This window comes from Ochotona curzoniae, unplaced genomic scaffold (genome assembly GCF_017591425.1).
Source record: "Ochotona curzoniae isolate NIBS_2020 unplaced genomic scaffold, NIBS_Ocur_1.0 contig_4612, whole genome shotgun sequence".
Lineage (NCBI taxonomy): Eukaryota > Metazoa > Chordata > Mammalia > Lagomorpha > Ochotonidae > Ochotona > Ochotona curzoniae.
The window spans coordinates 9109263-9129774 of record NW_024466343.1 but is presented as its reverse complement, the minus strand read 5'-3'; positions in this window follow the sequence as shown (position 1 = coordinate 9129774).

Genomic DNA, 20512 nt, shown 5'->3' with positions numbered 1-20512 from the left:
TGAGGTTCGACTCAACAGTTTAATCAAATCCATACACTTCCTTAAGACCCTACCTTCAGATATCATAAATGATGTAATCCTCTAACCCTAATGTATTAACCGTTAGTCCATTAATGATTAACATTAAATTTTGAAGTTCGAAAGTCTGCATTGCTTTTGATGAGCCAAAATGATTAAATTCATAAGCTCATCCAAACCATTCTTTCTAATTTTTGTGAAAAATCAAACCTCAGCTCCGGAAAAGACAACTCTCTTCCATAAAGAGCTTCAGACTTCTCTTTTATATTTTGTCAGACTTCCCTCCAAATGCTCCCTCATCTAATTTTTCCCAGATACCCTTTTCTTATATCAAAGAATACATCATCAACTGAATGAAAGAATCACACTATGCTTCCCATCCCTCATCTTGCTCTTGATTTTCTCTTACCAACTAGCTTGAGAATTGTCTTTATTTTTTAAAAAAAGTGGTAAATTGGCGTTTACATTCTTCTCCCCCACCATTCCAAATGTTGTCTCCTGGAATTTCTGCTGTTTCCAATTCACTCAAGTTTCTGCATCCTACTTTAGTATATGGGAATCCTGCTATATCATAACCTCAGTTCCCTTCACTTACAATAAGACTATTCAAGCTTGTCTCTATCAGAACACCTTCTTGATATGTTAATGAAGCTTAAGAAATTTAGAAAATCCTCCTTTCAGAAAAGCTTAGCTTTACAGAATATTGTCTCATGAAAAGTTTAGATATCCTTAGTGATAATAATAACTAATTTGCCAGTCAAAACCTAGTGCTTATTTTATTGCAGTAATTGATATACTCATCTTTCCAAGAGTAAAGCCCCTTAGCTTGTCCTTAAGAGGAAATTGCAGAAGAAATTTATTCAAGAACAATACAAAACAAACAAGTCAAGATGACACCTTCCAAATTTTATCCTGTTACAGGATACAATGTTAGCAATAAAAACAAGTTGCATATGCTAAGCATATATCTTTGTAAATATATTCATAGTACTGATTAAATTCTATATAACTTACATCAGTGTCTCTAAATAAAATATTTGTAAAATTCACTTCATTTCATTACTTTCATAGAAGAGCAGGTGCAACTACAGAATGTTGGCTCTACAATGTGTTACAAAACTTTTAGCTGAACAAAACTCAAAGTTTTTAACTTCCTTGGAACAATCAGAAATTACGTACATACAGGAGGAATATCCTCATGGAACAGTCAGCTTGCATTGGCTAGTATCCAGAAGAACTTCCTGTCATTATTTAGATTTTTAAATATGTATTTATTTTTATTGGAAAGGCAGAACAGGCTTTATTGGTAGAAGAAGAGGCAGAGAGAAAGATTATCTATCCTTTGGTTCACTCCCTGAGTGGTCACAATGTCTGGAGTGAAGTAGATCTGAAGTCAAGAACCAGGAGCTTCACTGGGTCTCCCACACAGTTGCAGGGTTCTAAGGATTTGATCCATCTTCTAAAGCTTTCCCAGGCCACAAGCAGGGAGCTGGTTGCAAAGCTGAACAATCAGGACATAAACTGGTACTTTATGGGATCCCAGTGCTTGCAAGGGAAGATTTAACCTTGAGCTAGCCTAATAGGCTTTATTCTTTAGATTAATCAAGGACTTTATTTCTTGTTTTCTCTCTCACGCATAAAGACCATTGAATTTATGAACGACAGTTGTTTGGCAAATAGGTCTTTGAATATGTGTAAACTACATGCAAAATCTATAACAGCCATAACTGGAGTGAATTGCTATCACCATTAAGAACACAGAGCCTGGAATTTAAAAAGCTTAAGAGCCACCTGCTTTGCCAGATGCCACCTGGGAAAGGCTTATTTTTTCTGTATGTAATTCCACCAAGAAGCTATCCAGATGTTGAAGAGAACAAAATATTTGAAGATGTTGTTGTTAAACCCACAAACCAGGCCCACCCTTTAGTGTGTTGAGACCCAATCACTCAAAATTGGGTTGTGGAAACAAATAGGCATTCACTAACATGCAGAACCAATGTCCAAGTTCCTTGGTGGTCAGTGATGCTTTTGACCTTCTTTGATTAGTCAGCAATGCTGTGCCCTGTAGGAATTGCCTGGAAATAAGAAAGATTACATATAAATGGTAGTTTCCTTCTCCCTTAGGTCTGGGCCTAGACTTGGAATCCCTGAAACAAACTGCTCTGGACAACAGTGGCCAGTTATGTTATTATCTATTTAAGAAGTGAATGACTTTTTGAGTTTGTTGATAACAATCTTGTTGGGCCAGCTTGTTGGACTGCTTTTTGATAAAGGACATTCAGGAACATTTTTGGGGCCCGGCGCGGTGGTGCAATGGTTAAGGTCCTCGCCTTGCATGCCCGGGATCCCATATGGGCGCCAGTTCTAATCCCGGCAGCCCCGCTTCCCTTCCAGCTCCCTGCCTGTGGCCCAGGAAAGCAGTCGAGGACGGCCCAAAGCTTTGGGACCCTGCACCCGTGTGGGAGACCCGGAAGAGGCTCCTGGCTTTGGATTGGCATAGCATCGGCTGTTGTGCTCACTTGGGGAGTGAATCATTGGACGGAAGATCTTCCTCTCTGTCTCTCCTCTCTGTATATCTGCCTTTCCAATGAAAAAAAGTAATAAAAATAAATCTTTTAAAAAAAGGATGCATTTACCAAAAAAAAAAAAAAAAAGAACATTTTTGGTTAGAAAGACAGACAAAAGTTTGGGAGCTAAGTTACCCAAAATCATACAAGATAAATCTCACTGGCACTTACAGCAGCCAAAGTTCAGAATTTCTAGTTTTGTAAAAGACAAACCAATGAGGAAAAAATGTCAAAGAAGAAGCAAGAAATGAAATGAAGAATTTTGAATAAAAGCATCACGAAGTCATTGTCAACAGAAATAGCGTATCTGGATAGAAACCTGAAGATAGCACTTATCATCTTAATTTTTACCAAGATATAAGAGACAGAAGAAATAGATTCCACAGGAATCCATCTCTACAAGAGGTGAGTTTGTCTCTCCAGGAAGGTTAGGGGAAATATGTGTTCTACAGTCTCCCGAAGATGGATGTTTTTGTGGTTCTGCCATGTTTGTTGCAAGTGAGGACCACACCTGCCATACATAGATAAAGACAACAAATAAACAGAACACAAATGAATTAACCAGAAGTCACAAAACCATGCTCAAACAAGGTTATAGAACCACAATCAATCTGAAATAAGCAAGAAATTTTCAGAGAACAAAAAAGGAGATAAGATCAAGAAACATAAGCCAAACCCACTGTAGATGTATAGAAGAGTAGAAAGATTTAGAATTTGACTTGCTCTTGGTAAATGTTATACTGGTTTAATCACAGCAAACATTTTGAGGTGAATGGAGCATTGAAACCTAAAATTTCGATTGTGACTAAAATGAGGTCGTTGAAAAGTTGTCTCTGACCCTGTTCTCTATTTGGGACAAACTTCTATATTTCTGAGCCACTAGTAATGATAGAAGAATAATTTTAAAAATTGCATGATAGAGTAGGAAGGAAACAGGATTAAAATATTTAAACATAATGTATATGTAACTTGACTAAATAATCTACATCAAATTGGATATTTGCACTTAAAAATAATTGTGCATTTCATTTACTAATTGACTTATGAAAATTTAAGTTATGTCAAATGCAAAGGTCAAAATAATTTTATTAATGGCATAAAAATAATTTTCCATAAAGATATTTATAATCACTTTTCTGAAACCAAATGTACCTTCTGATTAGGATAGCTTGAAGTCTGCAATAACAATTTATTGTCATCATAGGCATCAAGTACTCTATTGAGTGCTAAAGATGAAATTTATTTTTAATCCACAAAAAAGTGGAAGGAGAAGTATTATCATTTGTAGCACTCAACATTGTACTTGTTATGGCTATAAAATAAATTAAAGCATTTTAAAGCTGTTTGTCTGAATTATCTTGATAGCTTATCTTAAACCATTTTATGTCATGCTTAACCTTTGTCCAATGCATTCCCCAAAACAATTTCAAAATTGTATCTCTAAAAGGTATCTATGATTTCATTGATATGATTATTCCTTTTGAAAATTTTAAAACCTCTTAGCCTAAGTGTTAAGATAATAATAGATATCCTTCAGAAATTACCCCCATTTCATCCCTTTAAAAACTGCAAATTCTGATGTGTATCAGTACCCTTTTTTAAAGAGCTTGAACTTCAAGTAACTGAGTATTTTTTAAAACTTCTATATTTTAAAGAATAAGCCCTCTACCCAAGCTTATATATATATATATATATTTGTTTGAAAAGCATCTATATAAAATATATATACATAAAACACATATATAAAACGTGTGTGTGTGTGTGTGTGTGTGTGTTTGAAAAGCAGAGACAGAAACAAAACAGAAGACAGGTAAGTCCCTCTCATTATTTATGTCCCAGATGCTTGCCAAACACTGGGCTCTCACCAGGAATCCAGTCATCCATTTGGGTTCCCTATGAGGGTGGCAGAGACCTGAGTGGAGGAACGGTTGTGTGTTGCCTCATGGAGTGCACACTAGTACAATCTGGAATGAGGAGCAGAGCAAGGACTCAAACCTAAGCACTGCAATGATGAAAGTATGCTTCCTAAATATGGGTTTAGCCATCGCACAAAACAACCAAATTGTCTCCCTTTTGTAATACCCAAAGATTGAATGTTTTTCAAATTAAAAGAAAAAGATGAAACAATTATCATAAAAATATGATTCATTCATCTCAAATACTACAAATATTTATATCTTCCATGAATACTCCTATAAGTCAATGAGTTCTGACTTGGGAACACAGTGTGACTGACCAATGCTGTTGAGAGTTAGTTATTAATTAATATTGTCGAGATATATATATATATATATACATTAAGACACTAAATATTTTGAAATGGTACCTTGAAAGCAGTCATTTGGATCCCATGAAAGTTCATGCAAAAGAAAAATGATCAGTTCCTTATACTTTTCTCTTTCTCTGAATTTGAAGCTATTACAATTTTTGAACATGACCCAGGATATCATTGGGCCAGGTTTAGAAAAAAAAAATGAAGTGCACATTGCACTGAGAATAAAACGATTACCTAGAATCTGCATTGATGAAAAGGGCAAGTTGGCTCTGAGTCAATGAAAGAGCAGGTTCATTTTCTGTTGATACTAATGTGTGAGTAGATATAAAAGGCAACAGCATTGGACACACATGCATCAGTTTGGAAATTCATTTTTCTGTATCCTTTACTTAGGTGGTAAAGACAGTAAGTGATGTCTTCTTATCTTGCAGCTTGAAGGAATTCTGCAGTAAAGACCAAGCAGTAAAACAAACAGGCAGTTATTCCTGAAGGAAAAAAATATATATACCTATTTACTTTTGCCCTTTATTTGTTCATATGGGATTTCTAGGTTATTATTTTTATCTCTGCCAAAAGGGACACAAATTTGTTTAACAAAAGTTTTGCATGACCCAGGAACCTATATAAGGGAATGAAGACCCAACGAAATCATTTCAGCTTGAGCATTCATAAAACTTGGTTTGATAAAGAATGCAAAATCATGGGAAGATGAAATAATAAGAAAAAAATGGAAAGAGCTTTGTGAAGTAAACTGGGTAGTAGGATCTGCTGATTCAGATTCTTCTCAGGGTTCTTCTAATCTATAGGTAAAAAACTCTGTTTCTGAGTATATCTCCTTGCTTCAGGAGATAATCAGGCTCTTTGTTGTATCTATACTTTCTCACACTACTTCAATATGAAATATTAATTATCCAAAGGTGTTACCTCCATTTGTTTTGCAATGATACAACCCAACAGACAAGTCAAGAAAAACAAGAAAGTCTTTGTGTGGAGTCAGTGCTGTGGCGCAATGCTTTAATCTGCTGCTTAGGGCATCAGCATCCTTCTTGCCATTTTAAGATCCTTGTAACAAAGCAAGGAAGCCCTTCCATCAAGAGAGAAATCTGGTTGTCCATTTAATTTGTGTGGAGAATTTTTTAAAATCCATATTTTGAAAAAAGCAAAACCTGTAAAATATTTAATCACTGAGATTTCCCACTCCCTTACACTGTTGGGTCACTACACCAAATGAAGAGGCCTGTCAAAGCTGGCCAGAAGACAAGAATAATGAATGTCCTGTGAGAAACCAAATTCCAGATGGAAGAATGATCCCAGATCCAGATTAGCTGAAATCAGTATAAAATTGTTAATTCCCAGGTTCCTGAGTTAAGTAAATGATTACTGTTTTAACTAAATAAATTTCAGTTTGATATAGTATAGGACAAAATTATACAATCTAGTAATTTGTGAAAATGCACTGATTCGGGCAATTATTTGTGTACAACTTCATCACCTCTTTCACAGGGCAGAATGCATATCATCATGGTCTACAGCTTGCCCTATTTAATTTTCCACTAGGATAAGCATAGTAATTTGAAACATAAAAGTAGAATCTCAGAAATCAAGATTTGCCATTCAAATGCATGAGGACCTAGGGGACAGGGATTAGTATAGACACATGCTGAAATGAGGGTCGTGGGCTTTTTATTGGCTCTAGTGACAATCCAAAGCATTTATATATTTACCTTTACCAACAGAATCTTAATGATATGTTCAGTGAACTTTCCAAGATCATTACCTGACAGATCTGCTGCATGTCTGTAAATTTTCTGAGAAGAGTCAAAAAGTAACCACGTCTTCCTCACACCTGCTTGGGTGATGTAATATTTCTCTGCTCTCCCTCCCCCTTTCCAAGTAGCATAGAGCCTTACAAGTATATTAGGTTTTACAATTCTTTGATGTAGATCAGAAGCAGTCTGACTCATATCGATAATTGATTCATTGATTACTTCACAATATCTTATTGCATGAGATACAGGCTGTTTGGGGTTGAAATAATATTACTGTTTCAGATTGACATCAATTCATAACAGCCACATCAACAACAACAGCAACAACATTGACAACAAAGTATATCACCCTGAAAAAAAAGTAACACCACTGAATAGCCAACACATGCATGACAAAAAGGAAACACAGAAGACCCTTGGAAAAAATGGTGCCAGTATATATCTTATATCACCCAAGAAGGTGTGAGGAAGACGGGAAGTATAACCTATCAGGATCATAACTGGTAACCCATAGACAACAGACTCTAATCAGCATTAGACAATAGCAAAACTACGAAGGCATATGGGGGGAATCAGGAGCAATCCCAACAACCTTTTAACAGGAGGTCATATGCACAGAGCAGGGGGCATCCCAGAGTGGAGCAGGCAGACAGGAGGAAGCTTGAATCCCAACTCTGAAGACCCCTAGATCCTCACCAAGGACTATCAGTACGAGCTTTGAGGACTACATCCCAATCGCCAAGGAGACCACGGGGAATTGGAGTGCCTTCGGAGGCCGAGAACTCTGAGGTCACCCATTTCCATTTGGGTCTCCCACATGGGATGGAAGAAGCCCATACCCCACCTTGCAGGATCCAAGGTCATTGGAACGACAACCAGGAGCACTGAGCGGTCCGCAGAGACAAAACAGTAAACTTCCTTTGGGACTAGGGAGAGGAGCTTTCTCTGGTTCTTGCCTGGTTCAGCTGTACCTTCAGACCAGAGACTGTCTCCCCAAGAAACTGTTGAACTTATCTGCACAATAAGATGCTGGACTCTATGCTTTGTAGATGCTTGCAAGGAAAAAAAATCTCAACTGAATTTGACCTGTGGTAATGCAACAAGATGGAAGAATCCACCATGGGGGAGGGGAGGGAGCAGGTTTTGAGGAGGGGAGGGGGGAATCCCAGTGCCTGTAAAACTGTGTCGCATGATGCAATGTAATAAATAAATAAATAAATAAATAAATAAATAAATAAATAAATAAAGACAGGACATCCACCCCAAAGGGAAAAAGAAAAAGAAAAATACACAAGAAGCACCTAAATCCCACTATTGTTGGATATACTCAATGTATTCTTACTATTAGCACAGAGTTATAACTAAGAAAAATTCTCTTACACCATGGTCTGTCAGTGTGTTGAATCAAGATGGCGAAATAGGGTAAGGACACATTTAAACGAACGGAAAAACATATAATCAGGATGAAGCAGAAAGGACATATTTCAGTAAATAGGAAAGGACAGAACAACAGCAGAGGGGTACCTGAAGACTCAAAGATACAGGAAAGCAGCAGACACAACGCGTGGTGTTGCAGTGACTGATACTCCAGCAGCATCCAGCTAACAGCTGAACTCCACCAGCAACCAGGTGGGAAGGGACTTTCACTGGGAGCTCAGGAAGTGAGCCCAGACAAAGAACTGTCCTTCCTGGAGGTCCATTTGATTTGACGAAGACCAGATACGGAGCAGCAGATCCCAGATGGGCAGTGCAAGAACAGGGTGGATTTCATAGCACAGTCAGCCCCCTAGAGCTGAATTGGGTCCCATTTTGCCTAATGAGGCAAAGGCAAGGGAAAGGACTGAGCATAAACTGAGCTGGGAGTGAACTCACTTCTGACACAGTGAACTGCAGCAATGTGGCGTTCTACAGGTTCCACCGAAGGCAGGTCTGGGTAGCCCTCAGACCTGATGGCCAGCAGATCAAGAACTCTAGTAGTGGTACATCAAGCTCCATTTTTTACATTGTGGCAATAGCTTTAGGACTTCAGGGGACAACAGTAAACTGCACATGTGCTGAGCTCTCGAGAACTCACTGAGGTTCTTGTATTGCACTGGTCCCGCAGGAAAATAATACCGACTGTGGCATCGTACCAATCAAAATAGGTCTCTGTGGGACCTGCTCCAACCGAAAGTGGGAGAAAGATTGAAGACTCTGCATGGTATCACAGGAGGTGGAGAGTGGTGAGGCAGGAGCTGGGGCTGTGGAGACCATGGTGGAAATCTAACATAAGAACCCATACCTGGAACTCGCTGGAGGTTGTGGCACAAGTGGCTGCAATCAAAGAGCCATGTACCAACTGCAATAAGTAAAATCACATTGTAGACCTGTGGGTGACACAGCTTAGAAACCTGCCCCAAGGAGAAGACTCTGCTAACCAGAAGTACAGTGACCAAGGGCAAAAGAAGAGACTAAAGCACAATGGATATTACCGAAAACTCCCCTGCAAAGGAGCAAAATCCTATGCCAACCTCAGAGTTAACTGAGGAAGACATTGAGAAAATGGGGCACACAGAATCCATAAAACTCATTTTAAAGCTTCTGATGTGTCAGTGTGCTGTCCTGTCAGTATATCCTTCCTGTATATTCTCTTTACTATCTACACAAACCAGTAATTCCATTGGAAAGTTTTCTTCATGTTAAGTGCCTGGAGAAGCAAGTTGACAGAACAAAGCACAGCTTTTCAAAATAAACTGAATATTGATGACCTGTTTCCTCTATTTTGATAACTTTCCTTTAACCATTTTCTATCAGTTGGTACAGCAAACATGTTTGCCTGAAACAGAGCTATCCATGTGCCACAGTATTCTTGGTTGACATGTCTTCTCTGTTTTACATTATTTGTCCTGTAGGATAATATAAACCCACACTATATTTAGATGCGACTACCCCTATGAGTATGGGAAAAAAATGTTTTACAAACTTTGAAGTATATATTATGTTAGCATGCCTGCTGTTTTGGGAAAACAATTAACGGCCCTACCAAAAAAAAATGGCATGATGGTCATTTTCAAAACCTAAATTACTATTAATAATAGCACGACAAGATAATTAACACCTGCACAGCACTTTTCATTTTAAGAGTACTTTAGAAATATTAATTGCATAACCTCTTCAACACTCCACTTTACAGCTAGAAAAATCAAAGCAGAGGTTAAGTGATTTCTCAAAAGTAAAAATAGCCTGCATAAAATTTACCAAAATGCCCCTGATGTCACTGCCCTAACCTCATACCAATGAGTGATCTTTCGTCTCCCTTCTTATCTAGGATTAGGAGAACTGAGCACGGCATTAATGTAATATTCTATGACCAGCCATGATAATAGTCAACAGTCCACCTACTAAATCATATTCAGATAATATTTTTTAAAAAAGGAGTAAAGACTAATGAAAAGTTTTCAAGCAAGATAATTAATGAAATCTAATATTTCTACATGCTATCTTTAATTTTGAGTATAAAATGAATTCTGAATATATTAGTTGGTCGCAGATGCCATTGTTCCTTTAAGGAATGAAAAGGATAATAGTTATTAAATAAAGTAAGAAGAAGAGGAAGTAAGTGGACACAAAGCAGAATCTTCAGATATCACAGATATGATCACAGTCCAATTGACTTACAAAGTTGTACAACCTTTTAGGTGATGTCTTTTTATTAAAAAGTTACTAAGTAAACAGTATTTCTAGAATTATTAACCTATTATTTCCTTCATTTGTTACTACCCAAGATCCAGATATTCTGCTTTATGAATTTAAAAATACACCAACTCGGCTAAAACCTGAGTGTTTGTGCAAAACTCAACTTCCAGTTTTTAGAAGTCTATATAATTAGTGCTAAATAATAAAAGAGTCAGAAAACTGTGTGGTAGTGCACTTAATCTTGTTATATATACACAATACATAATAACACATGAAAACCTAGTCTCTTTATATTTTTGTTTATTTTAGTCTTCTTTTGAAAATCATCTTGTTTATTTGAATTTCAGAGAAAGAAGGTTGGTGTGGTGACTGTACTCCCTGTCAGCTGGTTCAACTCTCCAAATGCCCCCAATACCTGGAACTGGTCCCAGGACAAATCCAGAAGTTGGCAAATCAATCTGAATGTCCTATGCTGGTAACAGAATCCTACTGACTTGAGCTGTAACCTGTGGCCTCAAAAGGTGAGCATCTAGGAAACTGGAAATGAGATCAAGGCTGGGACTCAAGCCCAGGTACTCTCATTCAGGTCCACCTGTTCCAGGCTGCATCTTCACTACTACAGCAGAATTGCATCATCCTATTACGATCTCTATAGGGAAAAAATACTTAGAATGAAATAATTGATAACTACTGTTGGTTGGGTAAATTTGGATTAGTTATGAGGTGTTTGATGTGATTAGGCAGCAGTTACTATCACCAAAATCTAATTATCTTTAATGATTTAGCTAAAATAGCCCCAACATTTTGTCAGTTCACATTTTGGTTTGAGTTGAAACATCTTAGCGAAGTTACTATTTGAATGAAAAGCGTAGACATTACTCTTTGATTATTATTAAACTCATTACTCTAACTTGTTTTCGAGGTAGATAATGAAGCATCCTGAAAGAAAGCTTTTGCGGGGAATAAACTAACATGAAAACAGAAACTTGAAGAGTTAGAAGAAATCCCAGAGCACCTGAGGTTTCACTTTAGCAGCTTGTGGACACTGTGACACCAAAGAAAATGTAGGGCCCGGAAGGGTTGTGGTCTCAATAAGAATACAAAACAGACACATCATGCAGAAAGGAACATCATGAACAGAATCTTTATTGAACATCGGGATACTTTACGAAGACATTGTAAGCCTCAGGATCACGGTAAAATAGATAAAGCTGCCCTTTTTATAGCACCTCGCATCACAGTTGATTCAAGTACTAACTGACTTGATTGTGATCTAGCTTCTTGCTTATGTAACGAAGCAAGCAGCAGAATACGGGTCAAGCGTTTCTATCCCTGACACTAATGGGGAAGACCATGCTGGGGTCCCTAGCTCCTGGCTTCAGTTTGGCCCAACTCCGACCGTTGCAGCCATTTGAGGAATGAATCTGTGATGAAAGATACATTTATCCATTCCTACATTTTTTACTTGTAACCAAAATTCAAACTTCTGAGGTTTTACAGTTGAAATTTGTGAATACTTTAAGGACTAAAAGAAAAACCCTATATAATCTCAAGGTGATCAGAATAAAACCTAAATCTAGGGCCTGGCACGGTGGCGCAAGTGGTTAAGGTCCTCGCCTTGCACGCCCAGGATCCCATATGGGCGCCAGTTCTAATCCCGGCAGCCCCGCTTCCCTTCCAGCTCCCTCCCTGTGGCCTGGGAAAGCAGTCGAGGATGGCCCAAAGCTTTGGGACCCTGCACCCGCGTGGGAGACCCGGAAGAGGCTCCTGGCTTCGGACTGGCATAACATCGGCCGTTGCGGCTCACTTGGGGAGTGAATCATCGGATGGAAGATCTTCCTCTCTGTCTCTCCTCTCTGTATATCCGCCTTTCCAATAAAAAAAAATAATAAAAATAAATCTAAAAAAAAAAAGATTTATTTTTATTTTTATTGGAAAGGTGGAGAGACAGAAAGGAGAGACAGAGAGGAAGATCTTCCATCCAATGATTCACTCCCCAAGAGAGTGCAATGGCTGGAGCTAAGCCAATCCGAAGCCAGGAACCAGCAACTTCTTCTGGGTCTCCCACACAGGCGCAGGGTTCCAAAGCCTTGGTCCATCCTCGACTGCCTTCCCAGACCACAAGCAGGGAGCTGGATGGGAAGCGGGGCCTATGAGATTAGAACCGGTGCCCACATGGGATCCCGGCACGTACAAGGCGAGGACCTTAAACATTACACCATCATGCCGGGCCCCAAAATGGATTTCTTAAATAATGGTCATCCAAAGTGTGCTCCTAACTGCACCATGTCTGGGACATACTTACTTTCCTAGCTTGATGAGTTTTTATTCCAATTCTGGGTCAATCATTTATTGCTCTGTGATTTAAACATAGTTATTTATATGGCATATTGGGTAATGTTACTGCCTGAAATACCAGCATCCCTTAATTATACTGCTCTACTTTTGATCCAGCTTCTTGTTAATGTGCCTGGGAAATCAGTGGTGGATGTCCAAAACCTTGGACACTTGCATCCATATGAAAGATCTGTAAGAAATGCCTGGATTCTAGTGCCTCCCTTTGGAATGGCCCAGCCCTGGTTAATGCAGCGATTTAGGGAGTGAATCAGCAGAAGGAAGATGTCTTTCTCTCTCTCATTCCACAACTGTACCATTCAAAGAAATTTTTGTAAATTTCTAATTCCATCATCTTTATCTATGAAATAGAATAATAGTATTCCACTGAAATGCAAAATTTAAGTAGAGCAATGCATGTAAATTACACGCTGCAGTACCATGATAAGACATCAGCTATTATCATCATCTCCATTCTGTGTATAAAAATGAAAACATAGATTTACATTTATACCTAAGATCTAAAATCCTATTACCTCTGTGGCTTCAAATAATTTATATCATCTCTGGCTGTCAGTTTTCTCAATTTAGAATAGGAGTAAGAATATTTACCCAACTGGCAAAAACGAGAACTAAGTCAAATATGTATGTCAACTGCCCAACAAAAAGTCAGATTGAATCTTAGCGTTCAGTGAGGCATCACTCTTATTTAAGCAGAATACTGCTACTGTTGATAATGTATCAATACAGTGAGTCATAGTAGATTTCTAATATATCAGTCTGTATAGGTTTTGTTTTCCAAAACTCCCTCCCTGACTGTCTTTGGTTAAAGGAGTCCCCAGGACATAGCTTCGCGCTCACTCTGAGATGGGAAGGGAAGCAGCTGCCATTATGTGACAGGTATGTGGAGCTCACTACATCATGAAGCTCCACCTTGCCCTAGATCCATTTCCTTCAAACACTTCTGCCATCTTCTGGGCCAGGCGTATTTGGGGGGGTCTATTATGAACAGTTCTAGCTTTTGCAGAATGCAAGGTCTGAAGTCACAAGACTGATAGGAACTTTAATCCACTTCAAATTAGGCAATCCTTTGGAATTCTACCTTGTTTTTGTCCTCTCTTATTTTACATGAATCCTGCATTTGCTACTGACTGACCCACAGACTTTACAAAACAACAGCATTAGGTGCAAAGACAGTAGTGTTACAAGAAATGCTCAAACACAATAATTGTGTGAGGTAAAATCCTTGCAATCAAGTTTATCATGTGTGTTTGTTATGTATTACACAGATGCATGTGCCAACATATAAACACAAACACTTTAAGTTGTGTATTCATAAATTTGTATTTCAACAGACTGATTATGAAACATAATGCCTGGGTGTAGTTGATGTGATGGTTTTGTACACACAGACTATTTTTTGTTTGTTTACAATTGTTCGTATTTTTTATTTTGACATAGTTTATTAAAGTGACAAGGGTCGAGGGCTATAGGAAAGTTGGTGAGACCATTATTCCGCCATTTTCTTTTTTTTTTAATTTCCTGTATTTGGGGAAATGGGGAAGATAAGGCAAGAAGCCACATCCATCCTCCCAAATGCTTATGCACTGTGGATGAAGAACAGCCTGTGGAGCATGCTCGGAAGGTCCTGCTCAAGAGGTTTTGATAGTTCAACAATTCTGGGCCCAGCGGCGTGGCCTAACAGTTAAAGTCCTCACCTTGAACATGCCAGAATCCCATATGGGTGCCAATTCTAATCCCGCCAGCTCCACTCTTCCCATCCAGCTCCTTGCTTGTGGCCTGGGAAAGCAGTTGAGGCTAGCCCAAAGCCCTGGGACCCTGCACCTGTGTGGGAGACCCAGAAGTTCCTGAATCCCGATTTCGGATTGGCACAGCACCCGCCGTTGTGCTCACTTGGGGAGTGAACCATTGGATGGAAGATCTTTCTTTCTGTCTCTCCTCCTCTCTGTATATCTGACTTTCCAATAAAAATAAATAAATATTAAAAAAAAAGTCCTGAATTATCATCGATCTCACCGCTCCAAACCTGATAAATCTCTCCAGATCCACTAGTTGACATAGTTCACCTCAGAGTCTGTTTGGCCAGATATTCACTGCCAACACTTGGCTAGAGTAGTTGATCAATTGTTCTGTCCTCCATCCTCTATTGTGGTACCAGGTATTCTCTACAGACTCTAATGTACTGCATATCCTTCATATATACCTGGATATGCTGTCCACTGCTCCATCTAAGCCATTGAGAAGGCCCAGCTCTGACACATGGAACCTGGCAATTCCCTCCATGGTTGGAATTTTGAGTCCATCAATTCAGATCTCCAGAAAAACTTCATCTAAGGTAATCACAGACCTGATTCTTGTGTATGCTTGCAAACACAGGGTTTTGCACAGACTATTGCCCCAAGCAGCTTATGTATACACTGGTAGTTGCAGTTTCTGTGTCAGTTCTGTCTTCATTCCTGTCTTCTATACAAACCGATGGGTTGTAGACCAGCCCAATCCTGCCCACCACACACTTGGACAGTGGAACCTGCAGCCTAGTTGAAGTGAACCACAATAGCCCCTAACAGTTCCCCGACCACCGCCCTCGTTCATATGCTTGCCAGTCTATACAGCAGACTGGTTAGCTCTTATATATATCAATGGGCATTGAAGCCTAGTTCAATTCAACCAGCCCCACTGCCCTCTCCACACACATGCTGGCAGGTACCACTTTCTGTCCGGAGATGCCTGCCCAGTCCTGGTTCTCATGCTCACTAATCGGTGTGGCAACCCAAGAGAGAGGTACCCATTGCTTCCCTACTGGGCCCACTACCACTCTTCAGGTGGCTCTGCAGTTTAGTTTCACAGAATTTTCCCCCATGCTAGCATCTGCCAGCTGATGTTGTAGCAAAGCCCAACAAATCCCACCCCCTCTGGCTAATGCATGCACCATTAGGAACAGTCAACCCAGCCTGGGTTTCCCCTGATCTAGTTCCCATGAGACCCACAGGTATTGTAGCCCTACTCAGCCTGGTCTGTTCACATTCCAATTCTCATGCTGACCAGTGGGATTGGTGGTCCAGGAGAAGAGCCCCTTGCACCTTCCCTACTGGGAATAGGCTCCCCTACTGGGTTTGCCTTCTTCCTGCTGTGTCTCATGTGTGCTGGTTGGGTGCTGTGGTCCAGTCTGGCATGACTTACCTCACCTTGGCACTTTCCAGTGGGTGCTGTAGCCTGAACAGTCCTGGTCTATACCCAATTCCAGCTCACAGTGGTGGTGAATGCCTATAGCCTAGCCCAGTCAAACCAGCCCCCAGTCCCAGCCCTCATATAAACTGGCTTGCATTGTAGCCCAACCCAGTCTGACCCACATGCGTTCTGGTGTTTGGATTCCCCAGGGAGTGAAATGAACTGTACCAGCCTAAGCCATCATTCCCTGGCTTTTCTGAGCTGATCCCTATTGTGGTTCTTTCACTTATCTAAAAGGACTGTGTCCTGACAAAGGTGTTCCACAAGCTCTTCCATCAGAATCTCCCAATGCTAGATCTCACACCCATTGATGGGTCCATGGAACAGCCCTACTTAGTCCATCTCCTGTCCTAACAGGAACAGTGGCCTTTCCAGACTGACCTTCATTCACTCTGATTTTTACTGTTGGGTGTTACAACCCAGCCAAGTCTGGTCGACACACAGATGAAGCTCACACATGGCTCAACAGGGGCAGAGACCTATCGCAAGTGGTCCTATACCTATCTTGGTTCTCATGAGCCCCAGTGGGAGCTGGAATCTAGCCCAGTCTGGTGCACCCCAGACCCAATCCACACTTGTGCTGAGAGACAATGCAATCATGTCCAGATCAGATAGCAGCTCCTAGTCTGGCCTTCACACTCACCAGTGGGAACCAGAACCAAGTTGGAGAGTCCCCTTTGCTCTCCAACAGGGCCTGTTCCCAGCCATAGATCTTGCATGTGCCAATGATTACACTGACCCAGCTTGGCATAGTCCCTCACCTGTCTTGGCCTTTGCTTTGCAATGCTGTAGTCTGGCCTGATCTGGCCTTCCCCCAATCCCAAGTCTTGCTGGTAGGTATTGGAACCTGGCCCTGCTCAGTCTGCTCCCAACCCTGACTCATGCACACCGATAGGTGTGATAACCTAGTCTGGCATGATCTGCACTCCAGCTTGGTTTCTGTACTTGCAAATGAGCTAAGGTTTGCTCGGCCTTGCCTGTTCTGCCCTCTTCCAAAACCAACCCACACATTTGCTAACAGTTGGAGCTACCTTGCCTAGCCTGCCTGAGCCCTAGGTCTGAACCACGTGCTCATCACTGGAAGCTATGACCCATTAGAGGAGTTTTCCAAGTTCTTCCACCGGACCTACTCCCAGATTCATCATGCATGCTGGTGGGTACTAAGCTCTTGTCCAGCATGGCCTGCCCCTCCATCTTGGCTTGTATGAGCTGGTGAACGTTGCAGTTCAGCCTACCTTATACTCTGTTTTAGGATGCACAAGCAAGTGCTGCATCCTGGACTGGCCAAGGCTATTATCAGTCTCTGAACCTGTAAGTGTTGGCAGGCTCCATAGTCTCACCTAGCTCAGCCCATCAGCACTCCAATTCTTGAGCTAACCAATGGGACTTGTGTTTCCATAGGGTTTGGTCCAAATATCCCCCAACAGAATCTACCCCAAGACCTTGTTCTCTTTCACATTGGGGAATGCCATGGTCCTGCCTTATGTGACTTGTCCCTTTTTGACATTCAGTCAGGTACTGGAATCTATCCTTACTAGAAAGGCTCCCAGCCCTAGCTTTCATGTGGACTGGCACATGATGGTCAGCAATGTTCCATGTTAAAAAGCCTAATGCCAGCCTCCTCTATGAGCTAGTACATCAGTCTGACCCATGCAGATCTCCCAATCTCTCCCCTGCAACCACCCAGGTCTCAGTCTCCTTACTTAGCAGCAAGCACCGTGGCCCTGTCATTGGAAGTCTCTCAGGATTCATTCCTCACCTACACATATTGTGGCTTTATCCATGCAAGTCCCTAGCTGGTAATTCGATAACCCCAAGACCATAGAGCTTGCCGCCAAGCAACCAGCAGTTGAATCCTTTGCTCTGTCCACCTGCAAGTCCAGTATTTATCCTCCACTTGGCAGTGGTGCCTAGGGTTAGGGACCCAAGCATTGAGCCTGATCTGGCCCAGTTCTTCCTAGCAAGTGCTATGCTTCTAGGAGGTCCATTCACCAAAGCCCTGAAGTCAAACTCACCTGGGTCCCTTCCATCCCCACAGACTTGTTTATCTTAGTGGTTGTGTTTCTCTGATTCCTGACTGACACATTCTGCTAATTCATTAAGAATTATTTTTATTGTCATGACAATAAATTCTATATTATACATCGAAAAGGTAAGTTTCAGCCCATCTTTGTAGGAGAGTGTAGGAAAGAGGCACATGGAAATTCTGTGCAGAATGTGTTCAAGGAGGTTAGGAGAAACACTGTCTATCATGTTTGTGCTGGTCACAGCCTACAAGAGACACTTTCAATTTTGACAGAGGATTTAAACTTCAAAGATTTCATATTCTTATTCACCCAAGCTTCAGTCCAAAAGCATTCATTAGCATAATCTTCAAGTCTCGCTCCTAGGGAAAAAGGCAAACATATTGAGAAGACTTGGGGCACATTCAGTGTTTGAACAGTAATTTTACCACAGCTGATCCCAACATTTTGTCTCCTCAGCAATGTCCCTTCTTTAACCTTCAGTCATTTTACACTGAGGAAAACAGGAAATTGAAAGATGGACATTTGGGAAATCCTGTCTTTCCTCCTGGTGGTAAGTGAACTGTGTCTGCAACTACCTTCTCTCACTTCTATGCTCAGCACAAATAAAATCTGGGTAACACAGTGATGTAGTTGGTGCCTGCCTTACACAAAGCAACATGTTAATTCTGCTGCCATGGTATAATATTTATTTCACCTGAACAAAATCATAAAACCAGTTTAAACCTCTACCTGTTTGTGGTACACATGGGAAAAATATCTTAAAGAAATTAGTGTCAAACTTGCTATAATCCACCTAAATATTAAGTGGAAAATTCCTTTGGTAAATGGAATCTTCAATGAGTGTTCTCTCTCTCTCTCTTTTTCTCTCTCTCTCCTCCCCCCGCTCCTAGTGTCATAAGGTGATTCTAGGAGTTTTATTTAATTTCCTAACAGAATCTGAACAAGAAAGATATTGTAGGGATTCGTTTATGTGCCTTCCCTGAAGCAGATAAATTGGTCTTTTAAAATTCCTTTGCATTCAGAAAGTATTAAAATGTGAGGAGCTTGAGAATTTAAAATTAGCCCTGTTTCTACTTATTTACTTGATGCTATTTACCGTGATTGTGGAGGTAACCCTGAACACACTGGCAGGAAATCAATGTTAGCCGGTGTTTAGTTCTCAGGCCTTCGGAGAAGCCGCCCCTGGGTGCTTGAAGATTTCAGGATATCAATAGTTGTTTTTCCACTCTCTGAATATTTTCCTTTTTTCTGTGTGACTTGAATCAAACTATGTTTGCTTTTCAGGAATATTTCTCAGCTGTTCAGATTGTGAACTCAGTTGGAAGGTGTTAATGAGGCCATGGTTATAAATGTCATTCCCATCTGGGATGGGATATTCTTTCACAGCTTCAGACTGAATTCCAAACTTGTGAAGTCATGATATATATATATATATACTAAAGAACGCTCCTTTCTCATGTTGCACCACCAACTCTCCACCTTGTCATTAGTCACCAGAACCCACCATATTCAAATTCATGAACAAAACTCATTGGTGACCACTATTTCCAACTTCAAGAAACCAAGAGACAAAGACACACAGAAAGGGATTTTTGCTTTGCTGGTTTATTCTTCAAATGCTAACAGTTAGGTCTGAGTCAGGTTGAAGCCTGACTCAATTTATGGATCATACAGAAGCATCATTCTCTTCAAGAAGGTTTTTGATTTTGTCTTTCATTTCTTCAGCAACACATTACTCATTCAGTAGTATGTTATTTAACTTCATGGTGTTAACTTTTTTTTCTTTCTGTTGTTGATTATGTTTTGTGGCTTTTTGCTTAAAGGGATGTATAGTAACTATGTAATGGAGACTGTCATATATAGCAGCACATTGTTTAACTTCATGGCATTGTTACTTGATATTTTTCTTCCTGTTGTTGACTTTGTATTGTGGCTCTTCATTTAAGGGGATGTGCAGAAACTGTGGAATGGAGACTATCATATCCAGATGTGAGGATACAATGCAGTATGCATCTGTACTTCCAGACAAAAGCTGGACTCCCACTGAAACTCTTTACTATATCTTTAAAATAGAATGCTGGACTCTCTGCTATTGTTCATGCCCATAATAATGGACATATGACTGTGTATTAAGAACTATACTATAGTAATGATATAGGGGAACTCAACAAAGGAGAAGGGAATTGGGGAGTAGATAATGAAAATTCCAGGGCCTGTGGGACTGTATCATATAATGATAATAATAAAAAGAAGTAAATTTTTTTAAAAAAATGAAATATTTTAAAAAGAGAGAGAAGAGCAGATTTAGAATACTTTTGAGGAAAACATAATCTGATATAGACATGTGCAGTCAAAAGTGATTTTGGAAATAAAATCATAAATGCTCAATTTAGCTGGGTGTAATATAAGTTTTGGGAACCTAAAAAAAAAGTCAGCAGAACTTCTGAACTGTGCATAGTTTTAGACTCCAATTAATGGTTTATCATCGAAACACCTCACAGTCATCATATTCACGTGGATAAACACTCGATCAGTATTCAGAAGCACAGAGCCATCCCTGTAGAAATGCTGTGTGCCTCAGGGACATCTTTTCTTGGG